The sequence below is a fragment of the Sapajus apella genome, unplaced genomic scaffold (assembly GCF_009761245.1).
Source record: "Sapajus apella isolate SASKATOON/1434 unplaced genomic scaffold, GSC_monkey_1.0 scaffold25, whole genome shotgun sequence".
Classification (NCBI taxonomy): Eukaryota; Metazoa; Chordata; class Mammalia; order Primates; family Cebidae; genus Sapajus; species Sapajus apella.
In genome coordinates, this window is record NW_022436965.1 from 4496343 (window position 1) to 4520703 (window position 24361).

Here is a 24361-nt window from a genome sequence, read left to right on the forward strand (position 1 = left end):
CTCGTGATCTTGTAATACTTTGGAAGCAAGGAGGTTTCCTCACTTCTTCAGGCCCACCAATAAAAAAATGGCCTGCATGCTAAGAGCTCCATGCTGCTATACTGCTGTCTAAAAAGATTGCTGTTATAAAAATAGAGGATGGGCTGGGTGCAGTGGCTCACATCTGTAATCCTAGTGCTTTCAGCAGCAGGGATGGGAGAATTACTGGAGGCCAGAAGTTCAAGACTAGCTTGGGCAAGGTAGTGAGATCCTGTCTCCTCTGAGCGTGATAAAACAAAAAGATGGGAATACTCTGGATCCTTAACTACTTCTTTCAGTCAGAGAATTGAAGATCTCCTCATTGCTATGTGGCTTCTAGATGTCTTGCTATGTGAGATAATAAATGCTCTTAAGATTAATTCATTAATTGGATTTTCTGTAACTTGAAGGTAAAAACATTTTCTCTGACTGCAGCCATACACATGGACCTTTTCTGTACAGTGGATTATGAGTTTGGCAGTTTAAGCAATGATTCTAAGTAGTTTTTACAACTTTGTAACAATCCCCCCAACCCCAATACTTATTGATAGTTTACATTGTCTCATCAGTACTATTGTGGAAGGGAATGTGAGGAGCATAACAAAGGTCCCTTTAGGGAATCTGGGAGCAACAAGAGACCAACTTCATTTTCTCACAAATCAGAAAGAGAATTAAAATAGCATCCTGGCTGGGCGAGGTGGCTCAGGCCTATAATCTCAGAACTTTGGGAGGCCAAGGCGAGCAGATCACCTGAAATCAGGAGTTTGAGACCAGCCTGGTCAACATGGTGAAACCTCATCTGTACTAAGAATATAAAAATTAGCTGGTGGTGGTGGCACACGCCCGTAATCTCAGCTACTCGGGAGTCAGAGGCACAAAAGTCACTTCAACCCAGAAAGCAGAGGTTGCAGTGAGCAGAGATCACACCACTGCACTCCAGCCCAGGCGACAGAGACTCCATCTTAAAATAAAATAAAATAATAAAAAAATAAAATAGCATCCTTCTCATTCTCAGTATTCTTTTTAATTCTTAGGAGCATTAATTCTTAGGAGCAGATACTGTTGACTATGGACAACAAAATGCTCCTAAGAATTAAAAAGAATTAAAAGTCAGGTATCAGGGAATATGTTTATTATTTCTAGCTGACAGGTTTAAATAACATATCTCACAGAACTGAGTAATGTTTTTGGCATGAAAATCAGCTAGAGCATTTCCCATGTCTTCTGGCTGAGTTTTCTTTGTATGAGCCTCTATTTTTACTAATTTAATTTTTTGGAGACAGGGTCTTGCTCTGTCACCCTGGCTGAAGGAAGTAATTAAGGATCCAGAGTATTTCCATCTTTCTGTTTTGTCACTCTCAGAGGTTGTGCTAGTTCTGCTCACGATCACAAGAGAGCTGATGCAGCTTCTGGGATCACATTCTCACATACTGGTTGCCTAGAGGCAGAATAAGGGACACTTCTTTTCATGGATCTCTTTTTAAGAAGACAGAAAGTTAGTTATTCTAAGGGAAGATAATGGAACCTCTTAAACAGGAAAATAAAACAATCTGATGTTTTATAAAGGATATTTTGGCTGTTTTATAAAGACTCTTGACTCCAGAGTCATGTGTTCCGGTGATCTATTTGATTAATCTGAACTTGATTATTCAAGCAATTTTGATACAGCAATTTATTCTGAGTTAAAAATAAACTATAAAAAATTTACTCAAAATTTCATTGCCTCAGTGAATAAATGTGTGGTCAATAACTTCATGAAAAGAAGATCCAATAATTTCATTCACTGATAATTCTTTCTTCATGTTGATTTCAACTGGAAGAAATTGTCGAAAGAAATGATTTGTTAGAACAGGAGTTAGCACAGTTGTTTTTTTTAATAAAAGCCAGGAAGTAAATATTTTTGAGTTTTCAGGCCCTAAGATCTCTGTCGCAATTATTCAACTCAAACTTTGTAATGCCAAAGGAGCTGTAGATAACAGGAAAGCAAATAGTTATGACTAAGTTCCAATAAGATTTTATTTATGGACACTGAAAATTAGTTTCATCTAATACTCATATGTCATAAAATACTACTGTTTCTTGGTTTTTCTCCTTTCAAAAACTTAAATATATTAAAACCATTGTTAGCTCACAGGTAAGATTTTTCCTACAGCCATAGTTTGCCAACCCTCTGGTAGAAGGAGCAACATTTTTCCTATGGAAGATTTATTTTACAAATCATTTTTTTCTCAGTGAAGGACTCCAAGAAATATCTTATGAAAAGAAAATGGCAACAAAAATCAGAAGGCCTGAGTTTTAGTCACCAAACCTCTACTTGTTAATTGGCTAACATAGGACAACAGATTTAACATTGATAATTCTCAGTTCCACATCTGTAAAATATGGTAGCAATGCCTCCAGTTCCACATCTGTAAAATATGGTAGCAAAACCTCTTGATCATTTAATTTCATATCAATTATGTGTAATGATGAACATAAAACAAGACCTAGCACAGGGCTTGTTACATAGCAGTAATTGACTTAATTTCTTTCAACCTGTTTCTTTATGTTTATTCTTTCAACAAATATTATTGAACAGTTAGAATATTCAGGCACTATTCAAACACTGAGGATAAAGCAGTAAGCAATTCAGAATAAGATACAAGATTAGACCTGTTTATTTCACAAATTTGTTTTTTGAGGTTAAATTGAAACAATGCATGTGAAATGTATGAAGTATACCGGTAGTTCTCAAAATTTGGTCTTAGGGCTTTTTTACACCCTTAAAAATTAGTGAATAAATTTTAAAATGCTTTTGTTTATGTGGGATGCACTCACAAGCACTTATGTATATATACTAAAAATTAAAATGAAGTATTTAAAATATGTATTTTCTAATTTATTTAAAATGAAAATCATAAATTTATTGTTTGTTGGTATGAATAACATATTTTTATAATACCATATTTTATTTTAAATAAAATGCTTTTAGTATTTACCTAAACAAGAAATAAATAAAAAATGTTTAGTAAGTCTGGATGTGGTGGCCATGCCTATAATTGCAGGACTTTGGGAGGTCAAGGTTGGAGGACTGCTTGAGGCCAGAAGTACTAAGCTAGACCATAGGAAGACCTCAGCTTGGAGAAGAAAGGAAAGAAAGAAAAGAAAAGAAAAGAAAAGAAAGGGAAAGAAAGAAAGAAAGAGGAAGGAAGGAGAGAGAAAGAAAGAGGGAGGGAGGAAAGGAAAGAGAGAAGGAAAGGGAAGGAAGGAGGGAGGGAGGGAAGAAAGGAAAAGAAAGGAAAGGAAAGGAAGGGAAAGGAAATTTAGTGAGAAGAGAGGCATTGTGTTGCATTTTGTAAATCTCATTAACGTCTGGCTTAATAAATGACAGTTGTATTCTCAAGAGTGATGTTGCCTAAACTGCCAGGCACTGCATGGAAAAGTCTTCCTAGACTTATCGTTTCAACATGGACAAAGTAAGATCAAGGCAGACAAATCAGCAGGTTTCCCCACCATCTTGGCTTTCTTAGCAAGACAGCCATTCTTGCCTCAACTCAAGAAGTATCACAAGTGTCTGTAGAGAGAAATATCCTGAAGGTGGCTACAATTAAAAAAAAAAAAAAAAAAAGAGTAGAGTAAGGATAGCAAAATGTGAGGCTGTCTTCAGTTCAGCAAAAGGAGACACCAAACCAGAATGGTGGTTCAGCAGCACCATGTTCTAAGAGGCATTCTTCATGGGTCCTCAGGGCACAAACCTCTATCCAGCTTCCACATAACCAAGGAATCTCCTTTGGGACTCCTCCTACCCCACAGACCCCCATCGACACAGACAGTTCTCCAAACTTTTATGAGAGCTGTGGCAAACTTGGACTTAGGGCACCATCTAGTGCCAAAAAGGAGGCAGCAATCCAGCGCTAAAAGTCAACATGCAAATCACACAGAACCTCTAAACATGCACAGCAATCCAGACAGTGAAGACTGGAATCAATATCTAAACCTTCAGTGCAAAGACAGAAATGTAAATCCATAAGAAACAACAGCAAACAGGAAACCATGACCTTCCCAAATGGACAAAGCAAGGATCCAGTGACAGGTCCTACCGAGATGGCAATGGGGCAATGATGTGGGCTCTCAAATCAGGAATTCAATATGGCAATTTTGAGGAAACTTGGTGAACTCCAAGATAACACAGAAAAACAATTCAGAAATTTAACAAAGAGATTAAAATAATTTTTAAGAAAAATCCTAGAACTCAGAAATACGTCAGCTGAACTGAAAAAATGCATCAGTGGGTCTCAGCAGCAGAATTTATCATGTGGAAGAAAGATTCAGTGAGCTTGAAGATAGGGTATTTAAACACACACAGTCAAGGAAGAAAAAAATGAAAAACATGTTTAAAAAATGAAGTATGCCAGCCAGGCGCGGTGGCACAAGCCTGTAATCCCAGCACTTTGGGAGGCCGAGGCGGGTAGATCACGAGGTCAAGAGATCGAGACCATCCTGGTCAACATGGTGAAACCCCGTGTCTACTAAAAATACAAAAAATTAGCTGAGCATGGTGGTGCGTGCCTGTAATCCCAGTTACTCAGGAGGCTGAGGCAGGAGAATGGCTTGAACCCAGGAGGCGGAGGTTGCGGTGAGCCGAGATCGCACCATTGCACTCCAGCCTGGGTAACATGAGTGAAACTCCGTCTCAAAAAAAAAAAAAAAAAAATGAAGTATGCCTACAAGATCTAGAAAATAGCTTCAAAAGAGCAAACCTAAGAGCCATTGGCATTTAAGAGGGAATTGAGAAAGAGGCAAAAGGCAGAAAGGTTATTCAAAGAGATAATACAATAGCACTTTTCAAACCTAGAGAAAAATATAAATATACAAGTACAGCAAAGTAAAAAATTATAAAATTGATTGATCTCAAATAAGACTACACCAAGGCATATAATAACCAGACTCTAAAAGGTCAAGGTCAAAGAGAGAATTCTAAAATCAGCAATAAAAAAGAAGCAACACCATATTTTAAAAAGCTCAAGTTCATCGGGCAACAGACTTCTCAGAAGAAACCATACCCAAGAATAAGTGAGATGACATATTAAAAGTGCTTAATGAAAAAAACTGTCAAATAAGAATACTGTATCTAGCAAACTAGCCTTCAAACGTGAAAAACCAATAAAGACTTTCTGAGATAAATAAAAGTAAAGGAAATGACTTACCACCAGTCTTTTTTTTTTCCCCACTAAATCAATGGGCTGTACAGACCAGTCTTATAAGAAATGCTGAAAGGAGTTCTTCAGTCTGAAAGGAAGCTAACATGCCACAAGAAAACATCAGAAGGTATAAAATTCATTGGTAAAAGTTAGTATAGAGACAAATTCAGCATATTCTAATACTGTAATTGTGGTGTGTTAATCACTCATATCTTTAGTATGAAGACTAACAGACAAATCTATCAAAATAATAATAACAACAAAAAATTGTTAAAAAGAGGCAGTTATTAAAAGATGTAAACCAAGAGGAAAAAAGCTGAAATATGGGGAGATGGAGTTAAAGTGTAAAGTTTTTAAGTTTTTCTTTGTGTTTGTTTCTTTATGATCAAAGTGAAACAGTTATCTGTTGGAAAAAAAAAACTTGTTATAACTAATGATTTTATAGGCCTCGTGGTAGCCATTAAGCAAAAACTTATAATAAATATCCTAAAAATAAAAATAAGGAATTAAAACATATGACCAGAGAAAACCACTTAACCACAAAGGAAAACAGTGAGAATGGAAGAAAGGAGGAGAAAAGTGGCCCAGCACAGTGGCTCACACCTGTAATCCCAGCACTTTGGGAGATTGAGATGGGCAGATCACCTGAGGCTAGGAGTTCAAGAGCAGCCTGACCAAGATGGAGAAACCCCATCTCTACTAAAAAATACAAAAAATTAGCTGGGTGTGGTGGTGCATGCCTGTAATCCCAGCTACTCAGAAGGCAGAGGAAGGCTAAGGCAGAACAATTGCTTGAACCTGGGAGGCAGAGATTGCAGTGAGCCAAGATTGAGCCATTGCACTCCAGCCTGGGCAACAAGAGTGAAATTCCATCTTAAAAATAAAAAAAAGAGAAAAATTACAAAACAAACAGAAAACAAGTAACAAAATGGTAGTAAAAAGTCCTTATTATCAAAATTACATTAAATATAAGTGCAATAAATTGTCCAACTAAAAGACACAGATTTGTTGAATGGATTAGTAAACAACACTCAAGTATATACTTCCTATGAGAAGCTCATCTCACATACACACACACATAGACTGGAAGTAAAGGAAAGAAAAAAGATTTTCTGTTTAAAAATGGAAGCCAAAAAAGAAAAAAGCAGGGCTAGCTATACTTAGATAAAATAGGTTTTAAGTCAAAATCTGTAAAAAGAGACAAAGTAGGTCATTATATAAACAATAGTAAATATATATGCAAACAAAACTAGACCACCCAAATATGTAAAGTAAATATTAATAGATCTACAGACAGAAATAGACTACAATACAAAAATAGTAGGAGATTTTAACAACCAACTTTCAATAATGAACAGATCATCTAAACAGAAAATCAACAAAGAAATTTGAGTTAAACTACACTCTAGACCAAATGGACTTAACTGATATTTTTAGAACATTTCTCCTACTGATACAGAATATGCATTCTTCTCAACTGCATGTGGAATATTATCCAGGATAGATCATATGTTAGATCACACAAAACAAGTCTCAATAAATTCAAAAAAGTCAAAATTATATCAAGTATCTTTTCTGCCATAATGAGATAAAACCAGAAATCAATAACAAGAACTTTTGAAACGTAACAAATATATAGAAATTAAATCATATGCTCCTGAATGATCAATGGATCAATGAAGAAATTAAGAAGAAAATTTTGAAAATTTCTTCAGACAAATGAAAATGGAAACACCACATACCCAAATCTGTGAGATACAGCAAAAGCACTACTAAAAGGGAATTTTATAAAAATAAATGCTCATGTCAAAAAAGTAGAAAGGTTTTAAATAAACAAGAAAATAATGTATCTCAAGAAACTAGAAAAGCAAGAACAAGCCAAACCCAAAATTAGTAAAATGAAAGAAACAACTATTGTTACTTATAAAGCAAGCCTGCACATGTACCCATGAACCTAAAAGTTAAAAAAATTAAATTTGACTTCACCACTTAACAAATAATAATATAACAATAAAAGTACAAACAAATGGAAAAGAAATAATGGGTGGAAAATTACAAGGTCTAGGAATGGAAATGAATATCCAGATTTATGAAGTCTTCTAATAGACTGACTCTAAAGTAGACTACACTAAGACATATTATAATTAAATTATACAAAGTCAGAGACAAAGAGAATGTTGAAAGCAGCAGAGAAAAGTAACGCATCACATGTAAGGGAACCCCTACAACACTATCAGCCAAAACCTTGCAAGTCAGGAGAGAGTTTGATGATATATTCAAAGTACTAAGAAAAAACTGTCAACCATGATTACTCAGCCCAGAAAAACTGTCTTTTAAGAATGAAACAGAAATGAAGACTCCCAGAAAACCAAAAACTTAGGGAGTTTGTAACCATTGGACCTCTCATTCAAGAAGTATTAAAGGGAGTTGAACTGAAATTTTTAAAAAGTGCTAAACAACAACATGAAGGCATGTGAAAGTATAAATCTCATTTGTAAAGGTAAGAATAAAGACACATACAGAATATTGTAATACTGTAATGGTAGCACATAAATAGTTTTTAACACTAGTATATAAATTAAAAGACAGAAGCATTACACACAAGTAGAACCACAGAAAAATTGTAATGGAAACACAATATAGAAAGAAATAAGATCTGACATCAATTACTTAGAGTTGGAGGGGGGCAGTAAAATGTAGAGATTCTATCTTTAATTGAAGTTAACTCATTATCAGCTTAAAACAGACTGCTATGCCTATAAAATGTTTACCATGTGCCTTATGGTAAACACACACACACACACACACAAACATGACATACAACAGATAACGCAAAAGCTAAAGAAAAGATTCTAAGCATAATGTTAGAAAACAAATCATCAAACCACCTAGAAAGAAAATGAGAAAAGAGAAACAATAAAATCATATAACAGAAAATAATTAACAAAATAGTAAGTTTACCCATCAATTACTTTAAATATAAATGGGCTAAATTCCCTAAGGACATAGAGTGGCTTAATGGACAAAAAACCAAGACCCAACTGTATGCCTTCCATGAGACTTACTTTAGACTTAAGGATGCACATAGATGGAAAGTGAACAGGTGGAGAAAGATGGCAACCAAAAGAGAGCAGGGGTGGCTACACTCATATCAGGGAAAATAGGCTTTAAGTCAAAAACTATCACAAGACAAAGGTCACTACCTAATAATAAGAGGATCAATTCAAAAAGAAGATATAACTATTATATATGCACCTGATATTAAAGCCTGAAAGGAGACATAGCAATACAATAATAGCAGGAGGCTTTAATATCTCATTCTCATAATGGAGAGAGCATCCAGACACAAAATCAGTAAGGGAATAACAGAACTGAACAATAGATCAAATGGACCCAACAGACATATACAGAACATTTCACCTAAGAGCAGTAGAATAGGCATTCTTCTCAACATTTTTCTCAACATGATAGATCACATGCTAGGTCATGAAACAAATCCTAACAAATTTTAAGAAGATTGAAATCATTGCAAGTATCTTTTCTGACATAATGGAATGAAACTAGAAATCAATAATAAAAGGAATGGACAAATTCATAAATTCACGGAAATTAAGCAACACATTCAAACAAATATTGAGTCAGGGAAGAAATTTAAAATAAAATTAGAAAATGTCCTTAAAAAATAAAAATGAATATATGACATATGAAAATTAGAGGATGCAATAGAAGTAGTACTAAGTGGACCATTAATAGCAATAAATTCCTGCACTATAAAAGAAGATATTAAATAAGCAACCTATCTTTATACTTGAAGAATCTTTGAAAAGGAAGAGCAAACTCTACCCAAAATTAACATAAAGCAGAAAATAATAAAGATTCAAGCAAAAGTAAATTATTTACAGAATAAAAATATATCAAAAATATCAGTAAATGAAATTGAAAAAAATACAAAAGATTTACAAAATGAAAAGTTGGGTTTTTGAAATGATAAATAAAATAAATCTTTAGCAAGGCTGAGAAAAAAGGAGAAGAGTCAAACAAAATCAGAAATAAAAAATGAGACATTATTACTGATACCACAGAAATATAAAGGATTATTAGGAATTATTATGAATAACTATACACCAACAAATTGGAAAACCTAGAAAAAATTAATAAATTTCTGGAGACATACAACCTAAAAAGATTAAACTATATTGAAAGAAACACTCAAATTATAAGTATAAAAAAAAGATGAAACTATGAAGAAATAGAAAGCCCAAGCAGACCAATAATGAGTAATGAGATAAATGCAGTAATCAATAATATCCCATCAAAGAAAAGCCCAAACCCTGATGTCTTTCCAGCTAAATTCTACCAAACATTTAAAGAGGAACTAATGCCAGCTCTTCTGAGACTGTTCCAAAAAAATTGAAGAGGAGGGAATACTTCCAATCTCATTCTATAAGGCTAGCATTATCCTTATACCAAAATTAGATGAAGACACAACAACAAAAGAAAACGACAGGACAATCCTGATGTACATACATGTACAAATCCTCAAGAAAATACTAGCAAACTAAATTCAACAGCACACTAAAAAGATCATTTACTGTAATCAAGTAAGTTCATCCCAGGGATAAAAGATGGTTCATCATACACAAATCAATAAATGTGACACATTACATTAACAGAATCAAGAGCAAAAATCATATGATTATTTCAATAGATGTTGAAGATACACTCAATAAAATTCAACATTTATTCATGGCAAAAACTCTCAAAAAACTGGATATACAAGAAACATACATCAAACAATAAAGGCTATATATAACAGACCCACAGCTATTATACTAAATTGGGAAAAACTGAAAGCCTTTCCTCTAAGACCTGAAACATGACAAGGATGTCCATGTTCTCTACTTTTATTTAGCATGGTATTGGAAGTTCTAGCCAAAGTAATTAGGCAAAAGAAAAGAAAGAAATAAAGGGCAGGTACCCAACTTGGAAAGAAAGAAGTCAAATTATTCTTTTGTTTTGTAGAGGCAAGGTCTTGCCATGTTGCCCAGGCTGGTCTCAAACTCCTGGGCTCAAACAATCTGCTCTCCTAAAGCCTCCCAAAGTGCTGGGATTACAGACATGAGCCACCACACCCAGCCTCAAATTATTCGTGTTTGCAAATGACATAATCTTATACTTAGAATAAACTAAAGATTTCACCAAAAGAGCTCATAAACTCAGTAAAATTACAGGATACAAAATCAACATTTAAAAATGACAACAGAGGTAAACAATCTGGAAAAGAAATCAAGAAGTAATCCCATTTACAATAGCTACAGAAAAATTCTAGGTATCAGTCTAACCAAAGAAGTGAAAGAGCTCTACAAAGAAAACCATAAAACATGGATGAAAGAAATTGAAAAGGACACTTAAAAATGTAAAGATTTTCATGCTCATGGTAGAGAACACTTAATATTGTTAATATATCCATACTTCCAAAGAGATCTACAGATTTAATGCAAGCCTCATCAAAATGCCAATGACATTCTTCACAAAAACAGAGAAAAAACCCTAAAATTTGTATGAAACCATAAAACTCCCAAAGAGCTAAAGCAATCCTGAGTAAAAAGAGCAAAGCTGGAGGCATCACATTACCCAATTTCAAAACTATACTACAAAGCTATTATAACTGGATTAGCATGGTACTGGCATAAAAGTAGACACATAAACCAAAGGAACAGAATACAGAACCCCAAAATAGATCCATGCATTCACAGACAACTCATTTTCAACAAAAGTACCAAGAATATGCATTGGGGAAAGAACAGTCTCTTCAATAAATGATGTTGGATAACCATATGCAGAAGAATAAAACCAGATCCCTATCTCTCACCTTATATAAAAATCAAATAAAAATGTAATAAAGACTTAAATGCGGCTGGGCATGGTGGCTTACACCTCTAATCCGAGCACTTTGGGAGGTCAAGAGATTGAGACCATGCTGGCCAACATGGTGAAAATCCTTCTCTACTAAAAACACAAAAAATTAGCTGGGTGTGGTGGCATGCACCTGTAGTCCCAGCTGCTCTGGAGGCTGAGGCAGGAGAATCGCTTGAATCCAGGAGGCAGAAGTTGCAGTGAGGCAAGATTGCGCCACTGCACTCCAGCCTGGCTCCTGAGCCACACTCCACCCAAAAAAAAAACACTTAAATGCAAGACCTGAAATTATGAAACCCAACCCATAGAAGAAAACATGGAGTAACCATATCTTATGACATCATTGGTCTGGGCAAATTGTTTTTGGTAAGTCATTAAAAAGCACAGACAACAAAAGCAAAATTACACAAATGCACAAATGGGATTATATCAAGCTAAAAAGTTTCTGCACACCAAAAGAAGCAATCAGCAAAGTGAAAAAACAACCTATAGAATGCAATAAAATATTGGCAAACCAATTAGATGAGATTAATAATTAGAATATATGAGGAACTCAACTCAATAGCAAAATATCAAATAATTCAATTAAAAAATGGGCAAGAGATCTGAATAGACATTCCTCAAAGAAGACATACAAATGGCCAACAGGGATACGAAAAAAATTTCAACAAAACTAATCAGGAAAATGCAAATCAAAACTACAATGAGGTATCATCTTACCCCAGTTAAAATGGCTTTTATCTAAAAGAAAATAGCAGATGCCAAGGAAGGTGCATAAAAAGTTATCTAACACTTGTTCTGTTGGTAAGAATTATAAATTAGTACAGCCACTATGGAAAACAGTATCAAGGCTCTTCACAAAAACTAAAAATAGAACTACCATGTAATCCAGCAATCCCACTGCTAGATACATACCCAAAAGAACAAAATCAGTATATCGAAGAGATGTCTGCCCTCCTAAGTTTATTGCAGCACTATTGTCAATTGCCAAGATATAGTATCAACTGAAGTATCCATGGATGAAACTGAATAAAGAAAATGTAATACACACACACACACACACACACACACACACACACACACACAAAATGGAATATTATCAAGCCATAAAAAGAGAATTAATCCTGTCATCTGCAGCAACATGAATGGAACTGAAAGGCATTGTGTTAAGTGAAATAAACCAGGCACAGAAAGACAAATATTGCATATTCTCATTCATATGTGAGAGCTAAAAAGGTTGATTTCATGGAGGTAGAGAATAGAATAGTAGTTATCAGAGGCTATAAAGGTGAAAGAAGAGATGATAATGAGAGTTTTGGTTAGTGGGTGCGAAAACAGAAAGAATGATTTCTAGTGCTCAATAGCACAGTAGGACAACTATGGTTAACAATAATTTGTTGTTGCCTGAATAAAAGCTTTGGAATATTTCTAACACAAAGAAATGACAATTCTTTGAGGCTGGGCGCAGCGGTTTACACCTGTAATCACAGCAATTTGGGAGGCTGAGGCAGGCGGATCACTTGAGATTAGATGTTCAAGACCAGCCTGGCCAACATGGTAAAACACTGTCTCTACTAGAAAAATACAAAAATTAGCAGGGTGTGATGGCCTGTGCCTGTAGTCCCAACTACTTGGGAGGCTGAGGCACAAGAACAGCTTGAACCCAGGAGGTGGAGGTTGCAGTGAGCGGAGATTTTGTCACTGCACTCCAGCCTGGGTGACAAAACAAGACTCCATTTCAAAAAAAAAAAAAAAGAAAGAAGAAAAGAATGACAATTGTTTGAAATAATGGATATTCCAATTAATCCTCATTTGTTTATTATGCATTGTATGCATGTATCAAAATATCACATATATCCTACAAGCATGTACAACTATCATGTATCAATTAAAAAGATAGTTGGATTCTTAAATCTGCTTCTTTAATCAATTTTAATATGTTGCTTTAATTGTAGTCCATGAAAAAAATCCCATGTCACATAAATATGTAGTTGGAAAGATGAGGATTATTTTAGTAGACTTTTCAGATAATTACAGATAGTCTTTGATACTACATCAAAATTTGAATAGTGAGTTATTTAAAGGTATAATGCGAGGTGAAGTCTGAAACTATATAACTAAACTTTTCATATTGTTATATTAAAATACATTGGTCTATGCCACACTTTGAATGAATCTTTTATCCATAGATGATTTTGAGCTCACATAGATGCCCACTGTTTCCCAGAGCATGCTTGGATAACAGCTGTGTCACATAATATTATTTAAGAAACTAATAAATATGTATTGAGTTCGTACCATATGTCAGTCACTTTTTTATGAGATGGAGATACAAAGATATGCTTTAACATGACCTTTTTCTTCGAGAGCTCATCATTTTTAACATAGTAACCTGAGAATTCTTGGCTCAATAAAGATACCATGTGAGAAACATTTCCTTCTCCCATCCCAAAATATAAATAAAAGTTTCAATCCCAAACCATACAAGAGAGCACTTATTCTCCACAGAAAGAGACAAATGACACTTTCTTGGGTATGCAATTAAATGGAGGGCAATTAAAATTGTTTACACACATACTTTCTGTATTGCTTTATTACTACCACCATCACGATAAACCGCCCATACAGATTCTTAACTCTAACACCTTCATGCATTAAAGCCAGATGCCATCACCTGTCTTTCAAAAAATTCCAGCATTTGCTGTTTCACCTCCAACTTTCTTTATTCTTCCAGGCACAAATTTATAATAAACGGTTACTTCATACGGTGACCTCATACACCAACTCCCTGAACTCTCTCTACATTAATTAAGCCAGAATGATTTGACATCGGGGAAAACCCCATATACTTTCTGTGATGATTTCCTTCATCTTGCCAATTTTTTTTTAACTTTAGTCAACACTGTATTATAGCTATAATGTTCAACTATATATTAAATAGCATAGTTTTCTAACCTGCATGTAAAGACATAGTTTAGGCAGGCACAGTGGCTCACACCTGTAATCTCATCACTTTGGGAGGCTGAGGTGGGCAGATCACAAGGTCATGAGTTCAAGACTCCTGTCCAACATGGTGCATGGTGAAACCCCATCTCCACTAAAAATACAAAAATTAGCTGGGTGTGGTGGTGCACACCTGAAATCCTAGCTACTTAGGAGGCTGAGGCAGGAAAATTGATTGAACCAGGGAGGCAGAGGTTGCAGTGAGCCAAGATCACACCAATGCACTCTAGCCTGGGTGACAGAGCAAGACTGTCTCAAGAAAAAAAAAAAGACACAGCTTAATCAGAACTGTGGAAAAGTTGTTTTCAGTTTGTATTCCTTAAAATTTAATCATAAAAATATAAATTAATTATTACTACTTAGAAGAGAAACTGCTTGATCCTGCACAGCAGGTATTTTTTTTTGTGCTCATATTTGTAGCTACTATATGTTCCACTTTAATTAAAGAAGGTGCTACATGAATGTTTGTCAAATTGAAAATAAGAGGAGAGTCCAAATATAAGGAAACAGTTTCATAACTTTCACTGAAAAGTTCAGAGATAAAAATTTATGTGACAAGAAATTATACTAAAGGTAAAAATGACAATTGAAATTGCTAGTCTAGCTAAAGGATAATCTTTCTGTTTGTTTATTTTTGTTTTTTGAGACAGAGTCTCACTGTGTTGCCAGGCTGGAGTGCAGTGGTGCAATCTCAGTTCACTGCAACCTCCGCCTCCCAGGTTCAAGAGACTCTCCTACCTCAACCTCCCAAGTAGCTGGGACTACAGGTACATGCCATGATGCCAGAAAATGCTTTTAGTAGAAACAGGGTTTCACCATGTTGGCCAGGATGGTCTCGATCTCTTGACCTCGTGATCCTCCCACCTCCCAAAGTGCTGATATTACAGGTGTGAGCCACCAGGATAACCTGTAATAAACCTTTGAAAAATACCTTCAATCCCTCATCTTTAAAATGAGAAGATAGAGTCTGGGTGCAGTAGCTCACACGTGTAATCCCAACCCTTTGGGAGGCTGAGGCAGGAGGATCACTTGAGCCCAAGAATTCAAGACCAGCCTGGGCAACAGAGCAAGATCCTGTAAATAATAAATAAATAAATAAATAAATAAATAAATAAATAAATAAATAAAATGAGAGGAACAATACTTTCCAGCTCCAGTTGTTAAAGTAACAAATGAAATAGTTGATATAAAGCATCTAGTACAGTTCCTGGCACCTAATATAACTCAACTAAGGTTAGTTCCTTTTCATTTCTCTTTTTCTGAATCTCCTCCATAAGGATGATCCTTGGAATCCACTCTTCTTGATTGTCTAGCACAAAACAATAAGCATCAATTACACTGTTAATGACTCCAAGGTTTTGGGAGTTTGGGGGTTTTTTTTGAGACAAGATCATGTTCTGTCACCCAGGCTGGAGTACAGTAGTGCTATCATAGCTCACTACTACCTCAACCTCCTGGGACCTCAAGCAATCCTCCCACCTCAGACTCCCAAGTAGCTGGGACCATCCACACATGCCATCACGCCCAGCTTTATGTATTTTTTGTATGGACAGGGTCTTGCTATGTTGCCCAAGCTGGTCTTGAACTCCTGGGCTCAAGCAATTCTCCTACCTCGGGCTCCCAAAGTGCTGGGATTACAGGTATGAGCCATCACACTCAGCCTCCAAGCTTTTTAAAAATGTTTTTCTGTATGTGTTTTTAAAAGCAACAGTATATCCAATGAATATTTACTGAGTACCTACTACATGCCAGTCTTGCCAGGTCCTGGACATATAGCTCTGAATGTGTCATGTACAGTCTCTGCATCTCACAGAGAAGATGAGCATCTATTAAATAATTGAGCTCCCCCACTAAAATGTTTGTTTTATTCTCTACTAAATCCACCAACACTACTGTTTGACAGATAATAGACACTCAATGAACATCTGCTAAAAAATGAGTGAATTACAATTTAAATGAGCACTTTGAAAAAGTTTAAGATGCTATGTAACCTTATGAAAGGCAGGTAAATCTAGTATTTCATATTAAGGATAACAGAAATAAGTCTCACTATATGTAAAAGACAAATAAACAGACTAGTCATACAGAAATGTGAGAAGGTTATTGATGTCATCAATCTGAAAAGCCAAGAGAAACTTGTTTAGGTCTTTCACCTCCCTCGTTAGCTGTATTCCTAGGTATTTTATTCTTTTTGTGGCTATCGTGACTGGGACTGTGTTCTTGATTTGGCCCTCAGCTTGGATTTTGTTAATGTATAGAAATGCTACTGATTTCTGTGCATTGATTTTGTATCTTGAAACTTTACTGAAGTTGTTTGTCAGATCTAGGAGTTCTGGGGCAGAGACTATGGGTTTTCTAGGTATAGAATCATATCATTTGCAAACAAAGATAGTTTAACCTTCTCTATTTCGATGCCTGTTACTTCTTTTTCATGACTGATTACTGTACTATGTTAAACAGCAGTGGTGACAGTGAGCATCCTTGTTCTTGTTTCAGTTCTCAAGAAAAATGCTTCTAGTTTTGCCCAGTCCATATGATATTGGCTGTGGGTTTGTCATAGATGGCTCTCATTATTTTGAGGTATATATCTTCAATGCCTAGATTGTTGAGGGTTTTTATATTAAGGAATGTTGAATTTTAGTGAAAGCATTTTCTGCATCTATTGAGATGATCATGTGGTTTTTAATTCTAGTTTTGCTTATGTGATGAATCACATTTGTTGATTTGCCTATGCTGAACCAAACTTACATCCCAGGAATAAAGCCTGCTTGATTATGGAGTAGAAGCTTTTTGATGTGCTGCTAAATTTGGATTGCTAGTATTTTGTGGAGGATTTTTGCATCTATGTTTATGAAAGGTATTGGCCTGAAGTTTTAGTTTTTTTGTTGCATATCTGCCAGGTTTTGGTATCAGAATGATGTTGGTCTCATAGAATGAGTTATAAAGAAATAAATCCTCCTCAATTTTTTGGAATCATTTCAGTAGGAATAATACCAGCTCTTCTTTATATATTTGATAGAATTTGACTGTGAATGTGTCTGGTCCTGGGCTTTTCCTGGCTGGTAGGCTTTTAACTACTGATTCAATTTCAGAACCTGTTATTAGGTTGTTCAGGGATTGAAATTTCCTCCTCATTCAATCTTGGGAGGCTGTATATTTCCAGAAGTTTATCCATTTTTTCCCTAGGTTTTCTAGTTTGCGTGCACTGAGTTGTTTATAGAAGTCTCTGAGGGATTTTTGTATGTCTGTGAAGTCTGTGGTAATGACCCCTTTGTCATTTCAGATTGTGTTTATTTGGATCTTCTCTCTTTTTTTCTTTATTAGTCTAATTAGTGATCTATCAATCTGATTTATTCTTTCAAAAACCAACTACCGGATTCTCTGATCTTTTGTACAGTTTTTTGCACCTCAGTTTCACTCAGTTCAGCTCCAATTTTGGGTATTTCTTGTCTTCTGCTAACTTTGGGACTGGTTTGCTCTTGTTTTTCTAGTTCTTTTCAGTGTGATATTAGGTTCTTTTTTTTTTTTTTTTTGCCTTAGTTTTTTTTTTTGCCTCCTCCTGGGAGGTCACCATATTGATGCTGAACTTAGTGAAGACCCCCAATCAACATAGTGCACTACAGCCCAGAACTCCTGGGCTCAAGTGATGCTCCCACCTCAGCCTCCTGAGTAGCTGCGACTACAGGCACATGCCACCATGTCTGGCACACTTTAATAGGTGTTGGTAACCAAAATACTTGATTGAGGTGGCAGTGGAATCCATGTCCATTCACATGAGCCAGCAGCCACAGCAGCATGACAGGGTGTTATTTTTTTAAAGACTTTAATTTTTAAGAAGTTTTTGATTCATAACAAAATACAGAGAAAGGTACAGAGATATCCCATGTACTCCTTGCCCCGACACATGCATAGCCTCCCAATTATAAAAATCCCCCACCAGACTGGAACATAGTCATAACCAAGGAACTTACATTTTACATATTATAATTACCCAAACTCCATAGTTTATATTAGAGTTCACTCAATGTTTTACATTTTATGGATTTGAACAAATGTATACTGATATGTATTCACTATTACAGCATCATACAAAGAATTTTCAATCTTTTGAAAATTCTCTTTGCTCTGCCTATTCATCCCTCTCTGAATACTAGCCCCTGGAAATCACTGATTGATTGATTGATATTAATTCTACTTAAATAAATGTTATTTTTGTATATCTTAGCCCCAAAATACAAATTTAAAGAGATATTCAGGAATTAAAAGTTTCACATTAAAAAAAAAAATCACCTCAACAATGATACAGCCTAGAGATTGAAGATCACTTACATAGTAAGGCTTTCATTATTGTACACACCAAACAATGTGCAGCAGGTTGGGAACTTGGGAGCTGAACAAAATTCATCATAAACAAGCATCATGGGAAACTAACATGTCCTTGAAAAGGTTGTTCCTTCCTTTAAACTTGCCAGCCAAACAGATATGCTGTTCTCTGAGCCAAAAATCGGTCAGTTTCATGCCCTGACTAGTCAGAGAGATGGGAATGAGAATCCCCTAAGGGCCCAGGGTACTCCTACTTCCCTCAATCAAATGGGATGGCACAAAGGTCAGCTTTCTTGAGCACATCGGGGGTAGTGACTGATGCATACTTTATGGCTCTACCAGATGGTGGAGGTAAAATGGGCTCAGCCACAAAAACCAGCAGTGACATAACTCTGTCAAGAGCTTAGGGTAGGTTATAAAGTACAAGATAGCTACACATGCTACCCACACAACTGAAGCATAAAGGGTATCTCCGTATTGTGAACATTTGGATGTATGAGATTCAAGGTCGGCCAAAGGCTCCTCACGGAGACTCTCCTCCAGGAAAGTGCACATTCCCTACACATCTAAGGCCTTTCTCTTATGTGAATTGGCGGGTGTGTACCGAAGTGATTCCTGTGGGTAATGGATTTCCCGCGTTCACTACACTCATAAATGCTTTCTCCAGAGTGAATTCTCTCATGTCAACTTAATGTTGATCTAGTGGTAGGAAATTTCCTGCTTTCACTATACTCATAAGGCCCATCTCCAGTAAGAACTCTCTGATGGCAATGGAGGACAGAGGCACAGGTAAAAGATTCCCACATTCACCACACTCATAAGGTCTTTCTCTCTCTAGTGACCCATGAGGTCATATTTTCCTCTGATTTCCCACATTCCCCACCCCCAACAGCCTTAACACCTCTATGAACATTCTGGTAACTGATAATGAGGCCAGTACTTTCTCTAAAGGATTTCCTACATTCTTTGCCTTCAAAGGGCCTTTCTCAAGTGTGAACTGTCCAATATTCACTGAGGTTAGAACTATGGTGAGAAGATGTGCCACATTCACAGCATGCATGAGGCTGTGTTCCTGTGTGAACTTTGTGGTGTTCAGTGAGGAGATTTCTTAGGGTAAAAGATTTCCTGTATTCTCTGCATTTGTTAACACTTTGTGCCAGTATGTTTTCTCCAGTGTTGACTAAGGGTGGAGCTTTGTCTGAAGGATTTTCCACATTTGCTACACACATAAAGGTTTTCGCCACTGTTGACTCTGTGATGTATGAGTGAGAATTTGTAGCTGAATTCCTTCCCGCATCTACTACACACAAAATGTTGTCTTCCAGGGTGGATATCCTGGTCCTGAACAAGTGTGTGTTTGCAGCTAATGGCACTCTCCCCATATATAATGATTTTTCTACTGTGAAAGTGGGCCCTGAATTAGATGATTATGACTGATTTCTCCCCATTGTAAGTGGCCTGCTGCTGGGAATATCCCAGGGTGCCCTGAAAGTCTTCCCTAACCTCCCAGCAGATAAAGGGCTTCTGTGATTCACAGATCTTCCCTGTCCACAATGATTCTGGAGGAATTGTCTCCCATTTGCACTTCTGGTGCTGTTGAAGTTTTGCCCTGAAATAAAATTATTTCATACATGTCCCACACATGCACAGTTTCTGAATGAGTTGTGTTCCTGATCAAGTAAAATACGTCTCTCAAGATCAAAGTACACATAGTGTAGGGCTAGATGTTCTGGGAAAAAAACCCTGCCTTGGCAGTCCTGGCCTATGACAAATATACAGAAACACTCAGTTCAAAGGGTGCCTCTGTATCCTCTGCTCCACGCCAGCCACCTGAGCTGGGACCCTCAGCCTGGCTGCAACCATTTAACTTTGCAGCCAGAACAAGGCCAGGAGCCACAGTTGACCATTGTGGGAGCCTGGGTACAAGGGTGCCTATCCTGACCCTGGCACAGGTTTCCTTGGACAGTGGACAGTGCTACCGAGCCTCAGATCTGCCTCTACAGCAGAACAACAATTTCTCTTGAGCCTTCCCAATGGTTAATTTTAGAATGGAGCATTCCATCTGCATTAAAGCAAAGTCAACATCTACAAATATTGCTTTGGATTTCTACCTCTTGGATGTAGAATTTAGATTTTTTTTAACCTATCCAGTCTGTGGTATGGCTATCACAACATAATAACAGTAAAATCGACTGAATCTAAAATTTTAATCTAGAGGTAGAGAGTTGAAAGAGTAAGGAGGCCAGAGAAAAGAAGATTACATCAAGTAACCTGGATTACTTTCAAAGGGATAGAACGCAAGTGTGCTATGAAAAGTGCCAAGGTATGAAATTGAAAGAAGCAGGTAAATGTCATGGCATTAAAGTCCCTTGTATGCCTGACATACTAGAAAAGCATTGAAGAGCTACTGAAAATTTTTGAGCAGGGACTGATATAAACAGTTTGCAGAGTAGAAAGGCAATCCCTACATTCTTTGCCTTCAAAGGGCCTTTCTCAAGTGTGAACTGTCCAATACTCACTGAGGTTAGAACTATGGTGAGAAGATGTGCCACATTCACAGCACGCATGAGGCTGTGTTCCAGTGTGAACTTTGTGGTGTTCAGTGAGGAGATTTCTTAGGGTAAAAGATTTCCTGTATTCTCTGCATTTGTTAACACCTTGTGCCAGTATGCTTTCTCCAGTGTTGACTAAGGGTGGAGCTTTGTCTGAAGGATTTTCCACATTTGCTACACACATAAAGGTTTTCACTACTGTTGACTCTGTGATGCATGAATGAGAATTTGTAGCTGAATTCCTTCCCGCATCTGCTGCACAAAAAATGCAGTGTATTGTGGATGTTGGGCTAGGAGTAGAGAGGAGAAGGGTGGGTGAAGGTTAATGGTATCACTGCACTAGAGGAAGCTAATAAACACAATATTTAATAAGGAGAGCCTGAATTAAGGCAAAGATATCAGGAATAGAAAGTCGGAGCAGCTTTGGTAAATAATTAGATATGTAAAAACATAACTATATTAATTAGAGCCTATACATATAGTTCCTTTTATTTAAAAAAAAAACTGTTAATTACCCATATGACCTTTATATTCTTTCCTTACTATATCCTCACAACATCTCAGTTTCTTTCTGTCCCTCCCCATGTATCCTTTTATTTATTTATTTTTGAGTCAGGGTCTTCTCTCGGTCACCCAGGCTGGAGTGCAGTGGTGCAATCACCAATCAGTGCAACCTCTGCCTATTGGACTCAAGCAATCCTCCTACCTCAGCTTCCCGGGAAGCTGGCACTAAAGGCACATACCACCATACACAGCTAATTTGTATTTTTAGTAGAGAAGGGGTTTCAGGCCGGGTGTAGTGGCTCATGCCTGTAATCCTAGCACTTTGGAAGATGTAGGTGGTTAGATCACCTGAGGTCAGGAGTTTGAGACCAGCCTGGCCAAAATGGTGAAACCCTGTCTCTACTAAAAATACAAAAATTAGTCAGGCGTGGTGACACACACCTATAATACCAGCTACTCAGGAAGCTGAGGCAGGAGCTCTTGAACTCGGGGGCAGAGGGTACAGTGAGCTGAGATCATACCACTTCACTCCAGCCTGGATGAAAGAGAGAAACACTGTCGAGAGAGAGACAGAGAAAGAGAGAGAGACAGAGAGAGAGAGAGAGAAGAGGTTTCACCATGTTGCCCACGTTGGTCTCGAACTCCTGACATGCATTCTTCTTTTATATTCTTGGTTTCAAATTCTTCCCAGAATGGTAACATACCACTTAGCCACCATGATGTCAGGAAGACTATAAACTCTTTGAGAAAAGAAGCCAAGATTTGCTTGTTCACCACTCAAATCTCTGACAATAGTGTCCAGCATATAGTAAGTACTCCATATATTTTTGTTGAATAAATAAATTGTTGGCTTCCCTTTGACTGCATGTGGAAGGTCTACTATATCTGCTGGAGTTTGTTGCTAGGTACAGAAACCACCTCTGAGAAGGCAATGAGAAATCAAGACTTGGGTTGTAATGGTAAGAGAGTAAGATTGTATGGTTAATCAGCAAGGTTTTTAACTAAGCAATAGGAATGTATTGGAAGGTCAACAGGAGATCAAAGAATCTATAGAAAGACTGGAGAAAACTCAGGAAACAGAGCAAATCTATAAGAACTATAAAACTTTCTTGGTTAAAGCATTAAGACATCACCAATGAAATAAATACATTCTCTTTGTCACTTTGTTCAAGATCGAATTACAAGGTAATAACATCTAATTGGCACAATTTGTGTGAAATACCTAACTATAATTAAGGCTAAAAATCTATCACTGAGAACACAGCCCAGATAATGAAGTCTCTATGAGTACTTGTTCAGTGTTAAGTTTCTGAACCTTTAGTTAGGACAGAACATGTGATTTCTGTCCAATTGGATTATATCCAAGGGGAAAATGTTAATTCTAAAAGCAAATCTCATGCCAGAAGCAAAACAAGATATTGGGCAGCCAAAACCCAACAAATATTTGCCACATCTAAAAAAAAAATGCTAGGAATACAGAATTTACTGCATTCTGAATACTCCGGAAATCCTGTAATTAACGTTGTGTAATCCAACAGCATTTTAAAAAAGGAAGTGGCCAAGATAAAATTATATTTGACAATAAAATTGGGATGCTGAACCATGATTTCTTCCCCATTTCCCTATCTGCTTATTTCCTAATTTCTGCAAAGCTAAAGTAATGTGGCTTCTGGGATACTACTTAAGTGCCTTGCTTTTTTATTACCAGTTACAGCTTTTTATAAATACTTCTTTTTATTCCCCATTCTGTTCCTGCCTCCTTGGAAAGCAACAAAGAGATTATTTTCTAATGTGATAATCTTTCTTATGTTATTATTTTTCTGCTTCCTTGCTTCACTCTGGAATTCATCTCCTTCCCTGGGTTAACCCAGCCCCAGATTCTTAACTTTCAGAGTATAACATTATTAAATAAGTCATGTAATATAGGGATAGCATTTAATATTAAAGTTTAAACTGAGTCATGTAAATAAGGGTAGCATTTAATATTACAGTTTAACAATCTGCTATCTTGAAACTCTTGGGCCAGGTGTGGTAGCTCATACCTGTAATCCCAGCATTTTGGGAGGCCAAGGCGGGGGGATCACGAGGTCAGGGGTTTGAGACCAGCCTGACCATCATGGTGAAACCCCATCTCTACTAAAAATACAAAACTTATCCAGGTGTGGTGGTGCATGTCTGTAGTCCTAGCTACTCAGGAGCCTGAGGCAGGAGAATCGCTTGAACCTGGGAGGGGGAGGTTGTAGTGAGCTGAGATCGCGCCACTGCACTCCAGCCTGGGAGACAGGGCAAGACTCAGTCTCAAAAAAAAAAAAAGGAAACCCTTGCTCTTTACCAGATCCACATAAAATGGGATGTGATAGAATGCTGTGAAGAGTGAAACTCTTCATTTACAAAAATAAAAATACATTATATTATTTTAATGTATTATTTATATGGTGTTGGCAGGATAGCCATGAGGTTTATCCAAAGCCTTGCAATTACTGATTATTATAATGCCATCTCTAACTTGCTGAAAGTAACATGAGAGGAAATGACAAAATTCATATTTCAGAGATTTTTTTTCAGGAAAAGCTCCTGATGAATAATTATTAAAAGCAGGTATGATGAAATGTATTTCAGACTATAAAAAAGTGGACTAGCCTGGCCAACATGGAGAAATCCTGTCTCTACTAAAAATACAAAATTAGCCAGGCGTGGTGGTGCATGCCTGTAATCCCAGCTACTCAGGAGGCTGAGGCAGGAGAATCACTTGAACTTGGAAGGCAGGTTGCAGTGAGCCAAGAGTATGCCATTGCACTCTAGCCTGGGCAACAAGAGCAAAGTCCGTCTTAAAAGAAAGAGAGAAAAAAGAAAAAAAACTGGATA

General features: G+C 36.7%; 1 long non-coding RNA gene across 1 annotated transcript; it reads left to right on the top strand.

The window, feature by feature from the left end:
* Positions 1–12246: 12246 nt before the first annotated feature.
* LOC116559998 lies at positions 12247–23736 on the top strand. The gene is made up of 3 exons (XR_004272729.1): positions 12247–12402; positions 18848–18852; positions 23727–23736. It is a non-coding gene; the product is annotated as an uncharacterized LOC116559998 (long non-coding RNA).
* The last annotated feature ends 625 nt before the right edge of the window (positions 23737–24361 follow it).